We start from the raw sequence: 17,753 nt of genomic DNA on the forward strand, positions 1-17,753 counted from the left end.
ATGAACCACATAGGGAGTAATTAACCCAATGAAACTTAATCAACCCCCGGGCCAGTGCTCCTCATGAGTGTTGCTCCAAACCAGGCGATGTCTGGCGCCCCCTGGTCACCTGGGGTTTAGCCAACCTGACGTCTTGCCCATCCAGTCATGCCCTGAGAACGAGATACATGGCTCCTATCGGGATTGTCGGCACGCTGGGCAACCTTGCTAGATTAGTTTTACCTTTTACGAAGAATCTTGTGCATCGGGATTCCGGTGATGCTTTGGGCTATATTAGAGTTGAGATTTTCCACTAAGGAATCCGAGGAGATCACGAGTTTTGTGATTGAGGCTATCTATGCAGCTTGTGGTAATTTGTGATGGACTAGTTGGAGTACCCCTGCAGGGTTAAATCTTTCGAAAAGCCGTGCAAGAGGTTATGTGGAAACATGAAAACTTCGTTTAACATCTGGTTCTAGATAACTTGAAGTAAACTTAACTAAAACTTGCCAACTGAGTGTGTAACCATGATTGTCTCTTTCGTGAGATCCTTCTTCGATTGAGGACACAGTGGGGTTATGTCTGACGTAAGTAGGTGTTCATGATCATTCGTTTGATCATCAGTGGTTCACGTCCGATGTGCTTAGATCATCCTCCCTCTTATTCTTGTACTCGTAAGTTAGTCACCTTAAATAAATGCTTAGTCGCTTGTTGTAGCCTCACCACTTAACCATTCCTCACCCATTAAGATTTGTTAGTCTTGATACCTTTAAAAATGAGATTGCTGAGTCCCTGTGGCTCACAGATTACTACAACACCAGTTGCAGGTACATGTAAAAAGTTACTATGAACTGAGCGCGTTGATTGTTCATTTGGAGTTTCTTTATCTTCTTCATCGGTCTAGGATGGGTTCCAGGCCGGTAGCCTGGGATAGCAAGGATGGACGTCGTTATTTTATCGTTTGTTTTCGTTCGTAGTCGCACCATACTCTTCTTCATGATGATTGCATGTATTGTACTGATGTGACTCTGATGTAGCTTGTGGCGTGTGTAAGCCAACTCTTTATACTCATCTTTTCAGTACATGTACTTGTATCGATTCCATTCTTGCGAAACGACGAGATGCGTTTCTATCCCTGTTGAGGCCCTCGAGCCAAAATAAGGATAGGAATTCATCTTGGGCGTTACAAGTTGGTATGAGAGCAGTACCGACCTAGAAGCCCCCTTGATTGATTGAACTTGGCCGAGTCGAGTCTAGTGAAAAACTGCTTCGAGTCTAGTTATATATCGGAGAGTAGGATTCTTTTTTCTCCTCTTTTATGCTCTGGTGAGGAATCTTGAGGTAAGAATTTGAATTCTACTCCTCTTCCCCCTCAATTTTTTTAGGATCACATGGATATTTTTGGAAGTTATATGATGTCGATGTGACAGAGTTCTGACTTGGTGCCTCCTGCTGTGATGATTTTATTCCGGGGAGTTGAGCTCGAGGGGATGCTTGAGCACATCGTTATCATTCAGATTTCTTAGTATCTCAGGACAGAGGATGTTCGAAATTGCTTCAATACTAGTAGTGGCGAGATAACCCGGCATCCCCAGTATTGGTGTAGAGAGTTCGAGGGTACCGCCATACTTAGTATCATTGTGATTACGAGAATCTAAGATAGACGAGTTTCCGAGATCTCTAGTTATGTGTTGACGGATGTGATACACTGGACGGTAGTGTTATTGCTAGGAGTTGAGTGATGGATTTTACTCCTTGTATCCATGGACCTGATTGCATGACCATATATTTTGGGAATTCTTAGGTGGGAATTCAAGTAGTTACTTATAGGACGATCTTCCAACAGATGCATGATGTGAGGTTGGGGTTCGACATCTAGTGGATTAGTTTGTTCACGGTCGTCTTACAACGGTTCTCGTTGTGTCTTAAAGAGTCCTTGTAGCTTGCTACGACTCGGGGACGCTTCGTATGTCGTGTGCACTGCCTTGTACATGATGTCTACTGTCGGATAGAGCCCGTGTGATCCTATCCATGAAAATATCAGACGAAAATCTATGTCATGAATTTGTTCCGGCTTGTTTCGTAAGCCTCATCCTTTGTTTTGTTGTAGTATGGTAATTCGAGTTGCTTCGATGTCAAGTGGTGATTTCATGTCTTTCCTAAGTGGTGTTCTCATATTCATATGAGAGTGCTAATTCTTTTGCTTAATCAAATTGTCTTGTCAGTTCTTTTCAACCGGATTCGTCATATTAATTGTTTTCAACTGGTGTGCTTCTCTTCAAGTGAATTCTATCCTCTCCAATTTTGCAAGATCAATCTCTCATTTCTTTCCGCAGTTCCTCTCATTTGTTCCAAGTTGTCTTTGTTTTTCCTCACCCTCCCACCCTTTTCTTCAGTGATTCAATTATCATCCAAGTGCATTTCATTTCATTGTTGCTTCCGCTATCTTCTCTTTCATGTCGTATCTGGTGATTCTTTGTGAAGATTCTCAGGAGTTCTAAGTTCATCATTTTACAGCCATGTTCTCTTTTCCGGTGAATTCAATTGAAGCTATTTGTGTTCATCATATCCTTTTCATCCTTTAAATTTTTAACCATGTCGAAATTCTTATCAAGTCTTTGTTGTTTTCATCCCTCTCTATTCTATCCGGAGTGTTGAAGATATCTCACAGTTTCTTGTTCTCAATCCATTCAATTATTCCGAGGTTCTCAACCTCATCTAAGTTCTTATATATACCGGTGCAATCTCATTGGTGGTTTCTTTGAGTGGGCCCATAACCCACAGGTTTTCCGAGGATCTTATCTGACTCTTGTAATATTTCCCGGAGATGTCTAATTCTTTTCAATCATGACGTAAGTATGAATTTCATCAGTCATATTCCTTCTCCTAGATTGCTTCAAAAAAATTAATTCTCAACATTGGCTGAACCTTTCATTCTTCATTATTTCGAAGTGTCTTAGTAATTTCTGGTGGTGTTCCTTCTCGTCATTCTGCGCATTCAAGACCAAAGAGGATTTTTTCCTCAAATCTTGGTCCATCCTCTTGAAAATTCATCATTTCAGCTTTGTGTGATCATATTGAATTGTTTCCAATCATGAGTAATCCCTTTCTTGCTATCCGACACATTTCAGAATGGTTTTCATTCTCGATCCTCCGAAGGCCAGCATTTCAGAAGATTTATTCGTTCTCAACTTTCAGCTTTCATCCTCAAATTCTTCTCAATTGTTGTCTCTTCATTCGTCTCTCAATTATTCCGGTGCCTTGTTCAAGTTTTTCTCTAAGGTGGATCATGATCTCTGCATTCTCATGTATCTCTAGTGATTGTTGGTATCCCTTTCGTTTGAAATTCTCACCGGTGTTTCTTTCAAGACATCTTCAATTTGTGCTCCATCTCTCTCCCCAAACCTTTTGAAGAATAATAAGTTGTATGCTAAATACGTTGCTTGTCATCAATTTAACTGGATGAAGGATAAGCATAACATAATTCTTATTTGTTCATTAAGGTGATTTCAATTCTTCTTCCGGAGTGGCTCATGATATCAATTTTCTATTATATGTTCTTCTTCTTCTTTTTCCAAAGTTCCAAGTTTTCTCAAGTATCTCTTCGCAAAGCTTCATCTAAATCTTTGCATGGCCATAATCTTATTCTTTCATCCTTCATTTCTTTTCATCATTATTTTGTTCTCGAGATTCTTCATGGTGGTTGTTTAGAATTTAATTCATTCTCAAGTGTTCTTCAAGATTCTTGTTGGAATACCTAAAGTATTCTTTGTCTTGCATTTCAATGTGCAATTGTTCCTCCTTTATCCTTTGTGGTGGTATTATTGCATTCTTGTTAGTGGAGGAGTCTCGAAGAAAGTTTTTGTCAAGAATGAGATATTTAAATCCACCAATTCTTTGATCATAATATATTTTCAACCCATCTTTGATTCATTGAACTAGCTTGGTCTGGATTTCACCTAAATATTTTCCGAAGGATTGTTGCTATTATGGTGATTATCGTTGATACAAGTTCTCAATATATCCTCTTGTTACAAGAAGTTGTGCATATCTTGTTGCTCCCAAGCAGTCCCTGTTCCGTTAGTGGATGGTTGTCAACTCAATAAGTGAGATGGTTTTCATAAGTCCACAACAAGCTTGTTGTTTTTGTTGTTGGTTTTTCCAACAACTCCATTCGATCCTCCTTTGTGGTGTGCTTCTTAATTCAATTGTGGTAGTAGTTGTCATTTTCTTCTCCATTCTTTCTTCCGAATGATGTAGTTTCTATTCTCTTGTTTCGAAGTTGTGGTGATGTTGCTCTCCTCAATCTATCATCTTGTTCTATCAAGATCATGTTCTCTCCTTGCTTGCTCAATTTAGTTGGTTTGTTGTGAATCTTGTCAGGATCTTTCAATCTTATACAATTTTTCTCCCCTTTTCCTACCGAAGTGCTGCCGATTTTTTTTGTAAATTCTTGCTTGTTTTCTCATATCATTCTTCATCTCTCTCTAACCTTCAAGATTCATTGGTTTGACTCGTTTGTCAAAGAAACGACTAAGATTGACCGTTTTCTCCTTCTCTTCCTCTTCCCCTTTTCGTTCTTCGATCTAGGGGCGAGATCTATTGTTAGTGTAGGAGAGTTGTGACAGCTCGAGACTGACGCTCCATAAGATTCCCCTTTATTCCAATGCCGCCGTGCAATTAGATTGTCTGTCGCATTCATCATCGCATCATTCGCATCATCCGCATTGCATCGGCACTCCGTTGCCGCTAGTATTCAAAACTTGCATCCGTTATTAGTTGTCGGTTCTCTCCGTTTCCGTTGTTGATCGTATGAAGACCGACCACACTCGCACACACCCGTACATCGATAAGATATTGTTTTTAAAGGTGTCCGTAAAGTTATCTCGGATTGGGTTGAAACTTGGCATGCGGTCTTGTTATAGTGTAGGTAGGCCGCCTGCCAAATTTCGTCACAATCAGAGTTTGTTTGATACCCGTATTGTTTATTATATAGCGGCACTATAGCCGGTTTAATTGGTGGACGTTCATCGTTTTAAAAACTCTATCACGGGCGCTCCATTTCCGTCTCATCCCTACATAGCCCAACTACATATCCCATTAGAGCCATCTAGCCACTTCCTCCGTTCTTGGTTGTCGGGTCGCGATCGGGCGGACGAGGTCCAACCCACCGTAGCCTAACCTATATAAGAACCACCCCAGTTCTAGGAGGTCGCAGTCACCCCCTAGAAATCCCACCTACAAGCCCAAACCCTACAAATCCCACAGCCCTAGCCTCTCTACCCTTTTTCAGCCATCAGATCTGAGATGTGGGGCTCAGATCGCTCAAAATCTCCACCTACCGGACATGTCCGCAGTCAAACCGGACACGCCCGACCGACAACAGAGCAACCAAAGCCATGCCCGCAACGCAGCCATCCCCCGGAGCTCCTCTCGAGCACCCCTTGTGTCGCGCCGACGCCTGTTCGCGTCTCGTCGGAGCGCGCCTGACCAGCCACCGGAGTTGCCTTGCCGCGAGCGACCTCGACGAGAGCCAGGACCTTCTCCTCCCTCTCCTTCCTTCTCTTCCTCCTCATCTCTCTCTAATATCTCCTCTCCCTCTCTTTTGCTGGTTCCCTCCCACTTTCGGTCCATGTGGTCCTCCAGGACAGGTGGACCCTCTCGGTGGACCCACCCGTACCCTTGCGATGGTTCTGGTACAATACCGATAAACCCTGAAACCTTTACGGTGTCCAAAATTGGACTTCCCATATATAAATCTTCACCTCCGGACTATTCTAGAACTCCTCGTGATGTCCGGGACATCATCCGGGACTCCGAACAACTTTCGGTAACCACATATACAATTCCCATTACAACTCTAGCGTCACCAAACCCCAAGTGTGTAGAACTACGGGTTCGGGAACCATGCAGACATGACCGGGACACATCTCCGGCTAATAACCAACAGTGGGATCTGGATACCCATATTGGCTCCCACATGTTCTACGATGATCTCATCGGATGAACCACGATGTCAAGGATTCACTCAATCCCGTATACAATTCCCTTTGTCTATCGGTATGATACTTGGCCGAGATTCGATCATCGATATCCCTATACCTTGTTAAATCTCGTTACCGGCAAGTCCCTTTACTCATTCCGTAACACATGATCCCGTGGCTACCTCCTTAGTCACATTGATCTCATTATGATGATGTATTACCGAGTGGGCCGAGAGATACCTCTCCGTCACACGGAGTGACAAATCCCAGCCTCGATTCGTACCAACCCAACAGACACTTTCGGAGATACCTGTAGTGCACCTTTATAATTACCTTGTTACGTTGTGATGTTTGATACACCCAAAGCATTCCTACGGCATCCGGGAGTTGCACAATCTCATGGTCTAAGGTAATGATACTTTACATTAGAAAAGCTCTAGCAGACGAACTACACGATCTTGTGCTATGCTTAAGATTGGGTCTTGTCCATCACATCATTCTCCTAATGATGTGATCCCGTTATCAACGAAATCCAATGTCCATGGCCAGGAAACCATGACCATCTATTGATCGACGAGCTAGTCAACTAGAGGCTCAGTTGGGACATGTTGTGGTCTATGTATTCACACATGTATTACAGTTTTTGGTTAATACAATTATAGCATGCACAATAGACAATTATCATAAACAAGGAAATATAATAATAACCACTTTATTATTGCCTCTAGGGCATATTTCCAATAGTCTCCCACTTGCACTAGAGTCAATAATCTAGTTACATTGTGATGAATCGAACACCCATAGAGTTCTAGTGCTGATCATGTTTCGCTCGTGGAAGAGGTTTAGTCGACGGATCCGCGACATTCAGATCCGTATGTACTTTACAAATATCTATATCTCCATCCTGAATGTATCCATGAATGGAGTTGAAGCGGCGCTTTATGTGCTTGGTCTTCTTCTGAAACCTGGGCTCCTTGGCTATGGCAATAGCTCCAATGTTGTCACAGAAGAGAGTCATCGGGCCTAATGCACTGGTAATCACTCATAGGTCGGTCATGAACTCCTTCATCTAGACTCCTTCCTGCGCTGCTTCCGAAGCAGCTATGTACCCCGCTTCACATGTAGATGCCGCCATGGCGCTTTTCTTGCAACTGCACCAGCTGACTGCCCCACCATTCAAAATATGCACGTATCCGGTTTGTGACTTGGAGTCATCCGGATCTGTGTCGAAGCTAGCATTGATGTAACCCTTTACGACCAGCTCTTCGACACCTCCAAAAACAAGAAACATATCTTTAGTCCTTTTCAGGTATTTAAGGATATTCTTGATCGTTGTCCAGTGATCCACTCCGGGATCACTTTGGTACCTCCCTACCAAACTTATGGCAAGGTTCACATCAGGTCCGTTACACAACATGGCATGCATAATAGAGCATATGACTGAAGCATAGGGGACGATACTCATCTTTTCTCTATCTTCTGTCGTGGTCGGCCATTGAGCTGTGCTCAATCTCACACCTTGCAATACACGCAAGAACCCCTTCCTGGACTTATCCATATTGAACTTCTTCAATATTTTGTCAAGGTATGTGCTTTGTGAAAGACCAATGAGGCGTTTCGATCTATCTCTATAGATCTTGATGCCTAATATGTAAGCAGATTCTCCAAGGTCCTTCACTGAAAAACACTCATTCAAATAGGTCTTTAAGCTTTCCAAAAGTTCTATATCATTTCCCATCAACAATATGTAATCCACATATAATATGAGAAATTCTATAGAGCTCCCACTCACTTTCTTGTAAATACAGGCTTCTCCATAAGTCTGTACAAACCCAAACGCTTTGATCACTTCATCAAAGCGAATGTTCCAACTCTGAGATGCTTGCACCAGCCCATAGATGGAGCGCTGGAGCTTGCATACCTTGTCAGCACTTTTGGGATCGACAAACCTTCCGGCTGCATCATATACAATTCTTCCTTAAGAAAGCCGTCAAGGAATGCCGTTTTGACATCCATTTTCCAGATCTCATAATCATAAAATGCGGAAACTGCTAACATGATTCAGACGGACCTCAACATCGCTACGGGTGAGAAAGTCTCATCGTAGTCAACTCCTTGAACTTGTCGACAACCCTTAACGACGAGTCGAGCCTTATAGGCGGTCACATTACCATCCTCGTCACTCTTCTTCTTAATGATCCATTTATTTTCTATGGCTCGCCGATCATCGGGCAAGTCCACCAAAGTCCATACTTTTTTCTCATACATGGATCCTATCTTGGATTTCATGGCTTCAAGCCATTTGTTGGAATCCGGGCCCGCCATCTCTTCTTCATAGTTCGAAGATTCACCGTTGTCTAACAACATGATTTCCAACACAGGGTTGTCATACCACTCTGGTGCGGAACATTGATGACCCACAAGTGTAGGGGATATATCGTAGACTTTTCGATAAGTAAGAGTGTCGAACCCAACGAGGAGCTGAACGTACTGAAAAGCGATCCTGAGCAAGGAATAACTGCAAGCACTGAAAGGTAACTTTTTATGGGTTTTCTGGTATAAGTAACAAGGAAATAAATGCAAGGAAAGTAAATGGTGCCGAGGTGGAGAAAGTGGCCCAATCCTTTTGAACACAAAGGATAAGCCGAGAGACTAAACTTATAAAGACTAAGGCGTTCCTGAGGACACACGGGAGAGATAGTCAAGTGCTTTCGCCATATTCCGTCTAGTACAATGTTTTGTATTGATAAGCGTTATGTGGGTGGATCTTTACTAGTGCACCGTCTAGGCTAAGACAAGTACACTCTTATCGTTAAACCCCTTGCAAGCATCCGCAAATAGAAGAGAGAAATTAAGGCAAAGCCAAACCATAGCAATAAACTTTAGGATCCAATACTCCCTCATGCAAAAGCATGCGAACTGGGGTACAGGTTTCTGTCACTCCGGCAACCCACCATAAGCATTCTTTATACATGATGCATTCCCCTAGGTCCTTATAAAGGCGAAATTTTATGTAGTCGACGTTCACATAACACCACTAGAAGAATAACACCACAACTTAAATATCAATCAACACATATTACTTCAACTTCATATGACTACTAGCAACTAGACTTGTCCCATGTCCTCAAGAACTAAAGGAACTACTCACAAGACATAAAAGAGATCATGATCATAGGGGATGAACATATGATGATCAATCTGGTCATAACAACAATTCTCCAACAATACTCAATAGCATTCACCACAAAAGAGTAATCAACACCGATAGAGTAAAGGGGATGAATAGTGCAAGGTACAACTCCGATTGCAATGGTAAAGTGAGATGGGGTGAATATGGAGATCAGATTGGTTAGGAAGATGATGGTGATTATGATCTCGATGATGCCCGTGACAATGGTGATGACGATGAGGACGATCTCCCCCTCCGGGAGGAGTTCTCCCCAGTGGAATCTGCCCGCCGGAAAGGTCTTTTCTTCTTTGTAGGTTTCCGTCCCGGAGCGGCGGCGGAACCCCGAAATTTCTTCTCTCCTTGGGATGTTTAGGTCAAGAGGGTCATATAGGCCAAAGGAGGGCACCGGAGGTTGGACCCACCGCCCAGGCGGCCTCCCTGCATGGCCAGGAGGCAGGCCGCGCCACCAGCATGCCTGGTGGCCCCCCTCTGGCCCTTCTTCTGCCTATCTTCGTGATTTGTTCGGAAACTCCTTCCCCGTAAATTTCAGCTCAGTTGGAGATGTTTAGATATGGCAACTCTTCATGCTCTTTTCTCCGCTGAATCCTGCGTTTGCTGTTTCGGCACCGGAAAGTTGTAAACTGTGTAAAATAAGCTAAAACACGATAAGAACAACATCATATTGTGAAATATATCAATGAATAGAGACAAATTATGATACAAAATAGTGATGCATTTTGGACGTATCAACTCCCCCAATCTTAGACCTCGCTTGTCCCCAAGCGAATACTGAGCTCGGTAAACCTGTCCACAAGTTTAGAGCGTGAAGTGTCGATAAATAAGAATACGGACAAGAAGCATCATAATTTGTCTACTAAACTCAACCATCCTCAAAAGGAACCTCAACTCACAAGGCCCATATGAAAGAGTAATATCAATTACAATCAAAAGTAGGTCTAAGGAGACTCATCAAACCATGGCAAACATGTCCTTGGTCAAAGAACAACTAATAATTTTCAAATTTTGCTCTTCCTCTTATATTTTGATGAGATCAATTGAAGCTTTTTAAAGAACATGTTATTAGTCAAGAAGTGAAAATGCTAACACAAAGGAAGATGTTTTCTTTAACTAGGCTTAACAAACAACTTACTTATATTAATGATAATGTCCACAAAGTTGTGATATGGCAATTCTCAATGAAACAATATAAATGCATGCATATTTGTCAACGTAAGGTGTCTGCTCTTTTATAGGATAGAAAGAAGTAGGTTTACTGACTCAACATAAAAGTAAAGGATTATCCCTTCACAAAGGGAAGTAGGGAAAAATCATGTGCTAGAGCTTTTAGAGATTTTGAAATCAATAAGATTGTAAATCAAGTTTTTGGGAGGTGCATAATTTGTCAACGAATGCTAGCAGATAGCCCAATACTTCTCATGATGGACAAGTTTTGAGGAACGGCTCCCAAAGTGGGGACGATCACATCCCCTTGGTCTCCTTTTTTACCACTACCAAAGTTTTCTGATTTCTCATAAACAAAGCGTGAAGGAAGTTTTGTTTGTTGCTATTATCTTTTACGAGATGGGCGCACTCATGCCAGTCCCTCCTTGTATTAGGGGTTCGCAGATTAGACATGCAAACCCAGGATAAAGCTTGTCCAGTATGAGAAGATCATGAATTATTTACTACTTCCTCATGAGCTAAAACAGATGCACAAAACATGGAATAATATTTTGAAGGTTTAAAGATAGCACATGAGTAATATACTTTAGGAGTGGCGGTGAAATACCACATATAGGGAAGGTATGGTGGACTCTTGGGAAGGTTGAGGTTTCAAGGTATGGGTGCACAAGCAGTATTCCCGCTTAGTACAAGGGTTGGCTAGCAAAGGCTTTTGAAAGCAGACAAATGATGTTGACTTGGATGCAAAACAATATAAAGTTTAACATAAAGAATTGGCGTGAAACATCAAGTTGCCTTCCTTGTCAGCATAACACTTCAAGCATAAGAACATAAAGGTTTTGGCTATGTCGCTTCTAGAAAAATTCATGCTTGTTGTTATGACCAATGCTATGTTTGCCAAGATTAAATAAAGTTTTCAAAGCCATACCTGATATATAAGATCAATACTCCCATAAGAATCAACATATAAGGTCGATTGCATGAAGAGAATACCAGGTGCAGCGAAGAAACCAATATACTTCTCATTAAGGCAAAGACAACTACACTCTTATGGTTAAACCCCTTGCAAGCATCCGCAAATAGAAGAGAGAAATTAAGGCAAATCCTAACCATAGCAATAAACTTTAGGATCCAATACGCCCTCGTGCAAAAGCATGCGAACTGGGGTTTCGGTTTCTGTCACTCACGCAACTCACCATAAGCATTCTTTATACACGATGCATGCCCCTAGGTCCTTAAAATGGCAAAGTTTTATGTAGTCAACGTTCACATAACACCACTAGAATAATAACACCACAACTAAAATATCAATCAACACATATTACTTCAACTTCGTATGACTACTAGCAACTAGACTTCTCCCATGTCCTCAAGAACTAAAGGAACTACTCACAAGACATAAAAGAGATCATGATCAGAGGGGATGAAAATATGATGATCAATCTGGCATAACAATAATTCTCCAACCATACTCAATATCATTCATCACAAAAGAGTAATCAACACCGGTAGAGTAAAGGGGATGAATATTACAAGATAAAACTCCGTTTGCAATGGTAAATTGAGATGCGGTGAAGATGGAGATGGTGCTGGTGATGAAGATGACGGTGATGATGATCTCGATGATGCCCGTGACAATGGTGATGATGACGAGGACGATCTGCCCCTCTCGGAGGAGTTCGCCCCAGTGGAATCTACCCGCCGGAAAGGTATTTTCTTCTCCGTAGGTTTCCACCCTGGAGCGGCGGCAGAACCCCGAAAACTCTTCTCTCCTCGGAATTTTTAGGTCACAAGGGTTATATAGGCCGAAGGAGGGCACCGGAGGTGGGACTCACCGCCCAGGCGGCTTCTCTGCGCGACCAGGAGGCAGGCCACGCCACCAGGGCGCCTGGTGCCCCCTCCGACCCTTCTTCGGCCTGTTTTCGGGATTTGTTCGGAAACTCCTTCCCCGTAAATTTCAGCTCAGTTGGAGATGTTCTGATATGGAAACTCTTCATGCTCTTTTCTACGCTGAATCCTGCGTGTGCTGTTCCGACACCGAAAGTTGTTTACTGTGTAAAATAAGCCAAAACACTAGAAGAACAACATCATATTGTGAAATATATCAATGAATAGAGACAAATTATGATACCAAATAGTGATGCATTTTGGACTATCAAATGTGTCCTCGTGGACCTACGAAGTTTAGTAGTAACCTGATCTGAAGTTTCTTGATCATCATTATTAACTTCCTCTCTAGTCGGTACAGGCACCCCAGAAACATTTTCTTGCGCTTTGCTACTCTCCGGTTCGAGAGGAGGTACAGTTCCCTCATCAAGTTCTACTTTCCTCCCACTCACTTTTTTCGAGAGAAACGCTTTCTCTAGAAAGGATCCATTCTTGGCAACAAATATCTTGCCTTCAGATCTGAGATAGAAGGTATACCCAATAGTTTCCATAGGGTATCCTATGAAGATGCACTTTTCCTATTTGGGTTCGAGCTTTTCAGGTTGAAGTTTCTTGACATAACTTTCAGAAACGACAGCTTAGGTTTCTTCCCAAACCATAATTCATACGGTGCCATTTCAACGGATTTAGACAATGCCCTATTTAACGTGAATGCATCAGTCTCCAATGCATATCCCCAAAATGATAGCGGTAAATCAGTAAGAGACATCATAGATCACACCATATCCAATAGAGTGCGATTACGACGTTCACACACACCGTTACACTGAGGTGTGCGAGGCGACGTGAGTTTTGAAACAATTCATGTAAGTGCATCCAATGCCCTTAGTGATTTTGGTGGTTTGAAGACTTATAGGTTAAGATATTAATGTGTTTGTAAGTGTACAAATGCTCTATAAGTCGTTGAGGAGTTTGAGTTATACGATGAATATCGACCCCTAAAAATGAATGTCTTCGGCTAAAGAATTTGGTCTTACCTTGAAGACTTTGATCTTGAAGAAATTGCGATGAAATTGATATTCCTCATGAAGATATTGAAGATGAGGAATTCGGTGTGTTCTGAAGAAAAACTGCCTGAAGACTTTGAAGAGTGAAGACTTACTATTTTGTTTTGTTTTCTTTACTTTTGAGTCATAGGAACACCGTACTGTTAAAGGGGGTCGAAGTAATACTACAGAATGAATTTCCTCATAATGCTCAACCCAAGACTAAACCTACCAAAGACTCAAAGTGAGGAATATGAGAGACATGAGGACTTTCACAGTTGAAAGTTCCGACCGTTGCCATGACACGCACCACCTCACTGATCTTATCTACCCAACGGTAACAATATTTAAGGGCATTTATGTCAAATCATTTCGGGATGCTCCCAGGGTATAAATAGCTTCCCCCACAACCACTAGCTGGTTGGCTGCTCCGAGAGAAACTGCCACTTGTGAGTTAGAGAAACCAAAATTCCTCAGAGTCTTCGAGAGAAAATCATCAAGTCAAGAAATACCCAAAACACCAAATTCCAAACCAAAAACCAAGTGATTGAGAATCACTGAAGAATTTCTTCCTGTGTGGGACTGAAGCCTTTTACCTTTGAGGACTGTGCATCCTCGAGACAGTTAGGCGTCATGGTCTAGAACATACAACAGTTAATTGTGGATCGCCGGGTGACCGCGTTTGTGAGGGTTTGGAAGTCTGCCCTGAAGACATACCACGAGTGTTGGGCGAGGACTGTGTGTCCTTAGCTCAAGGAGAATACGGTAGGGACTCTGTGTCCTTTGGTTTCAATACCAAGCCGCTCCAAACCAGACATACAACTGTCACAATAGTTGGAACTGGGTCATCAACTACTGTCTTCATCGAGCTACGGGTTCTATTTCTTCAACTATTTCATTTCCCCAAAATTGTATGTTGTAGAATTTAGTCTGGGCTGTTTGAAGAATTTGTCTCAAGACTTTCTCTGAATTTCCTCAACCTCAAATTCTTCACTCATGTCAATCTTCACATGTGTTCATTGTACCCGCGTACTGTGCAAACCGATTCTCATAATCTTCACTGAGTAATCTGCTCTAGTAGTCTTTGCACTTCTGATCTTGTGCTATTTCCACTGCACTTAATTCATCATTGAGGAATTTCCTCACAAGGAATTTCCTAAGCGATGAAATTCTGAAAATCGCCTATTCACCCACCTCTAGTCGATATAACACACTCTTAATTGGTATCAGAGCAAGGTTCTCCCTTATTTTGTGTGATTTTGGTTTAACCACCTCGACTTTTAGTTATGTCGACCACATGTATGATCAAGGTTACTGCAGGATGTCCTACTTTCAAAGGAAAGGACTTTCCCTACTGGAAGACCAAGATGCAGTTGCATCTTCAGGCTATTGACAATGATCTCTGGAACATTGTGGAACATGGTATTCCCTCCATCACTGCTACTATCTCTGCCGCTGATGTGAAGAAATTCAAGCAACTTGATTCTCAAGCGAAGAATATCATCTGTGGCCATCTGAGCAAAGGTCAGTATGGCAGAGTGAGTTCTTTCGGCACAACTAAGCTTATCTGAGATAGGCTATCCAAAGTCAATGAAGAAATTTCAACTCAGTGTGACTCTCGTGTTGATGTTCTTCGCAATCTCTTCAATCGCTTCAAGAGGATTGACAATGAAAGCTTCCAAGATACCATTGATCGCCTCACTGACATCTCAAATGAATTGCAAGCACTGGGAGCTTGAGACATCACTGACCATGAAGTTGTGAAGAAACTGCTGAGATCTCTTGATCCATCATTTGATACACTGGTTCTGATGATTCAAGAAAGAGGAGACTATAAGATGCTTGATCCTACTAATATACATGAAAGAATCAATATTCATGAATTCCAACAGGAAGACAAGAGATATCTGTATGGACCAAGCTACTCAAGACCTCGTGTGCTGAAGGCTAAATCAATTTCCTCATCTGAAGAAGAAGACTCATATTGCAGCATTGGGACCCTGGAGAACTTGGACAAGAGGTTGCAATGCTCGTGAGGAAATTCCAAAATTTTACAAGGCATGGCCAGTTTGGTAAATCTTCAAGAAGAGATATGAGGAAATCCGAATCTTCATGTGAGGATTACACGAAAAGAACGTGCCACAAATGCAAGAAATCTGGTCTCTACATTGCTGATTGTCCTCGCTGGGTGAAGGAATCAAAGAAGAAGAAATACAAGGATGAAAGTTCTGATGACTCGAAGAAAAAGAAGAAATCTTCAAAATCCTCATCCTCAAAGTCCTCATCGCACAAGAAGACCAGTTTGAGAAAAGCTCGAGCACTCATTGGAAAGGAAATGGATTCTGAGGAAGAATCTGAGGAATGTGATGAAGAGAAAGGATCTGAAGAAGATTCAGTGCCTGGTGTGGTAAGTCTTGCATTGACTACCAGATTCGTCAACAAGTCAATCTTCAACCTTGAAGAAAATGACATCACTATCTACACTCATGAATATGCTGATGACTTCGCTCTAACCTATTGCTTCATGGCAAAAGGTTCAAAGGTACCGAATGATGCTTCCTCCTCTAACTCAACTGACTGTGAACCTGATGATTATAAAAAAACTAGTTACAATAACATTGCCAACATTGCAACTAAACAACAAAGTGCCATTGAAAAGCTTCAAAAACTGCTAGACAGAAGCGATGATCTGTTGAATGATGAAATGAATCGCACTCAAGTCCTCACTAAAGATGTGAAAAGTCTTCAGTCTAGATTTGATAGTCTTAAAGATCGTTATGGCACACTCTTGGTTGATCATGAGAAACTTTCCTATGAATTTCTTCAAAGGAAACTTGATCTTGAGAAGTTGAAGATGTCTCATGATGATCTTCGAATGGAAAACGATTCATTGCTTGCTCAACAAATCAGTGTCGCTCAGGTTGAATTCACTCCACCATGTCTCAAATGCAACAAGCGTAAAACTACCAATTCTTCACCAGAATCACCAAATGCTTCTATCGCTACAAATTCTTCAACTATTCCTGTGGTATCAAATTCTTCACTTGAGGAAACCACAAATCCTACTGACAAAAATGCAGGGTTGAAGGAATTGTATGTGACAGACATATACAAAAGTCTCAAAGGGCATCAAACCCTTTGCGATGTGTTCAAAAGGCAGATTTTGAACAGGAACCCAAGGAAAGATGGAATTGCCTTCGAGAGGAAATTGAATGCTGATGGATCATACTGGAAACCTGAGCACTACCCCAAAACCCCATGGGTTGCTGCTAAAGGACCCCGTGTCGACCCATCTACTCTAACAGGCTTTGCAAGTGAATTATTCTATTCCTCAGATGACTCATTTAACTCCAACTATAAGTTGTTCAAAAATCAATGTGGTGAAGTATTTGCTCGATATGTTGCAACTAACTATAGGAATGGACCACCCCTGAGGAAAATCTGGGTCCCCAAAATTTGCTTCGAAAATCTTCAGGTGAATATCCTCATGACACCACATGTGAAGAACCTAAACCCCAGATCAAATTCCTCAGGTGGACCAAAGTCTTCAAGAGGATCAAAATCCTCAACTGGTCAATACTATGCTCGTACTCGTGCTAATGCTTCTGATATGCAGGGAAATTACAAGGGATATGAATATGAGCATTATTCCTCAAATCATTATGTTCATAAATCCTCAAAGAACTTCTATGCCTATTCATTTGAATACTCTAACCCCCCTACTGTGAAACGAATTGCATTAGCTTCAATGCCCCTTTCTCATATGGTGCTCGCAGGATGCTGAACTCTTTGCCACCCTTCAGATGTGGATGGTGAAGAAATTGAACTAACCACTCCTGCAGGTCAGGTCTCCAGATGAAAACCATCATCCGAACAATTTGCTGGAGACCTGGGGAAAATGCTTGATTGGACGCAAGCTAAAATTGATGAAATGATAACATTTCACAGTCCTCAAATTTACTGTTTATGATGAAATTGAAATCATATTCTTCAAGTCTGAAGCATATGAGATGGTAAGCTGTACTAATTCATCCACAGGATGACAAACCCAAGAATACTGAGTGGGTTCTTGACAGTGGTTGCACAAACCACAAGACTGGTGATAAAAGCTTGTTGATGAATATGCCACTGGCTCCATCACCACTGAAGCAAATCACTTACACTGACGAAGGTAAAAGCAAGGTATTGGGACTTGGCAAAGTGGCTATTTCCAAGGACAGACACATGGACAAAGTCATGCTTGTCGAATCCCTTGGGTTTAACCTCATGTCAGTCTAAATGCTTTGTGATCTTGATATGGTTGTTATCTTTGGAAAATACAGATGTGTAGTCATTTTGGAATCTGACAGATCCAAAGTCTTCGAAGGCTTTAGGAGACGATATTTGTACATTATTGATTTTTCAACAGATTCTCAACCAGCCATATGCTTACTTGCAAAAACCTCAGAAGGCTAGCTATGGCATCGAAGACTTGGTCATGCAGGCATGAGGAATTTGCACACG

This window comes from Hordeum vulgare, chromosome 4H (assembly GCF_904849725.1).
Source record: "Hordeum vulgare subsp. vulgare chromosome 4H, MorexV3_pseudomolecules_assembly, whole genome shotgun sequence".
Classification (NCBI taxonomy): Eukaryota; Viridiplantae; Streptophyta; class Magnoliopsida; order Poales; family Poaceae; genus Hordeum; species Hordeum vulgare.